Source organism: Pongo pygmaeus, chromosome 12, assembly GCF_028885625.2.
Source record: "Pongo pygmaeus isolate AG05252 chromosome 12, NHGRI_mPonPyg2-v2.0_pri, whole genome shotgun sequence".
In the NCBI taxonomy this organism is placed as follows: domain Eukaryota; kingdom Metazoa; phylum Chordata; class Mammalia; order Primates; family Hominidae; genus Pongo; species Pongo pygmaeus.
In genome coordinates this window covers 57,216,973-57,219,672 of record NC_072385.2, presented here as the reverse complement: position 1 = coordinate 57,219,672, position 2,700 = coordinate 57,216,973, and the positions used below count along the sequence as shown (strand labels likewise).

Here is a 2,700-nt window from a genome sequence, read left to right as displayed (position 1 = left end):
GGCAGAACTGAGCCCCCAGGAATGTGAGAGTGTTATCTCAAAAAGCTAGTATCAGCTACTGTGCAAAGTTTGAAAGCCCAAGTCGAATCCTGGGCATATCCATGGATGTGTGGTAGCCATTGGCTTCTGCTCTTGAAAAAAAACAGGGATAGAAACTGGTTTGATAAGACAACTATGCAAAAGAGAAATTGACAACTAAGCAAAAGCAGGAGGGTCTGGTAGGAGAAAGTGGGGAAGGTGAAGAACAGGAATCTTCCTCTTTGTTCTGCTACCGCTTAAGAGCAGAGGCATGTGATTCCATCAAGGGGCAAAAGTAATTAGCAGCTAATTGGATCTGATGTGGGAGACATCACACCACTCCAGGGCTGATCAACTGGCATTGTCAGGTAGTGGAATGCTAGCCTTAAGAATGGAGACAAATTGTTCCAATTTCTGGGCAGCTTGTTTCACAGCCTCTCATACTTACTCATGATTGGCCTTCTTCAGGCTTTCATAATCCATGATGACTGTGTTAGTGATGAGTGAGAAGCAAAGACTCAAAGTCCACAGTGCCATGCAACTCTAACTCTGATGCTGTGCTCACGCCAAACAGCATCCATCCCCAGCTTCTGCATCAGATGAGTCCCTGCCGGTCTCAAAGTTGCAGTTTACTGCCATCACACAGGTGCCTTTCTGTACCTCTTGCTGCTTCCCCATTTGGTTCTAAGAATTGAGCGCCTTTTGCCTCATTGTCCAGTAGTAGGCATCAGACGTGGCAGGAAAATGAACTCCAAACCTTTCATCATTGGGCGCTTTGGGAGAGTTCTGATCACAGAAACCAAGTAGCTTGATGTGATCACAGAGAAGCATGATCCTTCCAACCTCAGACTTGGGGTTGAGCCCTCCAGCTGCATCGGTGGCCACCAAGATGTTCCCACCCAGAAGCTGGAAAACCTCATGTGAAAATGTCATGTTCCAGAGCAGGTACCCATCATACATGTAGAACCTTCCTTGCATCATCACACATGCTGTGCCATTCAGGAACCCAAACACCAGTCAACCAGCATGACCTGGCACTGTACTTTGGAAAAAGTTGAGCATCTCACTGTTGTTAAAGATTTGGGCCTGAATTAATTTGTCAGTCAGATCTTCTAATTCAGACCCACAGATCACTGTCACCTGTGTTCAGTGCTTGGTGTGAAACAGAAGCCATTCTGCAGTGCTCTGATAATCTTCATATGTGTATCCATTCTCCATGTTCCAGCTGACACCCTCTCAATGAACCTGCTCTTCTCTGCTCTTCTCTGCTCTGATCTGCTGAGCAGACCTGTGGTGACCTGAATTGACTGTGATCACTGGGTCTGGTCAGTACAGTTAGTCTGAACTCTATGTTCTAAGACATTGTTCTGCCTATTAATCTACCTTTATTATACTTTAAGAATTGTGTAACTGTATAACTGTTAATATTCTTTGTGTAAATTTCACTTAGCTATTTTTCTTTTTGAAAAACATTATTTTGAATCATATGTCTAGATGACTTTAGACTCATTGTGTCAAGCCCCAAAAAAATTATTCTCAAAAATTTGATTGGAAACAATTTATCAAATATTTGGGGGAAAATAGACTTTTAACAATATAAAGTTTTCTTATCAAGGAGCATGGTTTATCTCTTCATTTAAATCCCCTTAGTAACACATTGCTTATCTCCTCTTTCTTATTTCTTGTTTTGTTATTTATAATTATGGGTTAACCGGAATTTAAAAGGGGATCAATGCTCTCTTGATTGGGATTGTTTTCCATTAAATTGCTAATCCAAAATAGAATTTGATAGAATCCACTGATATGGCTGTTCTTAAATTCTCATTAAAATATGCCTGAAGTAACAGGAAGAGGCAAAAACTCATAGCAACATGGGGAACAAAGACCGACAGCCTGATGCCAGAATCTGGGAGGAATTGTCACTAATTATAAGGTAGATGGAACAGTAATGAGGAATACCTTTAAAGGCTTGGCATATGATATTCTCTGACTTTGAGTCAAGAAATAGATACCTTCTGAAAAGATGTAGGAGGCTTGGTGGAATTGACAATATAAATATTAAAACTTCTGTAGAGGTTTTATGCCTCGCTTTCTATCCATTCCTGCCTCAAAGATCCCGAGCCAGTACCAGTCAGAACCCTAGGCATTCATTCACCCATCTTCGCCTCAGGTAGTTAGGAAGTTGTGCCTTCTCCTCTAGCTCTCATTTTCTTTATGCTTCGCCCCCTGCTCAAATTTCATCTAGTTAAAGGTTTACAGTAGTGGAAAAGAACTTGCCCTGTGTGTATGTGGGTGCCTGTGTAGGTACGTGTCTGATCATGTGTGTGTTTGGGGGTTGTAAAAATGCCTAGCAATGGTACCTTTTTGGGAGACACCGTCCACGAGTAAAGTTTCATTGATATGGGTAGTATAACCAAAAAATAAAAAATAGAAAAAAGCCATCCTTTTCTAGGCCATAAAACGAAAGGAACTTTCTCTGTGCAAGTGCTTTTTAAAAACTGCTCTCTCTGTAATGGAGTTTTGAGAATAATAAAATTAAGAGCTCTAATCTGTCATTTAAAAATAGAATAATTCAATCCACTGAGGTCTAAAAACTAAGCCTTTTAAAAACAGACTATGTTGATAAACTAGAAAAATCAGTAATTGGACACTTTCATACTGGATTATCTATGATATTATTGC

General features: G+C 40.5%; 1 pseudogene; it reads right to left on the bottom strand.

Annotated features, from left to right (window-relative positions):
* Positions 1 to 369: 369 nt before the first annotated feature.
* On the bottom strand, positions 370 to 1,236 carry LOC129030839 (purine nucleoside phosphorylase-like; annotated as a pseudogene).
* Positions 1,237 to 2,700: the final 1,464 nt, after the last annotated feature.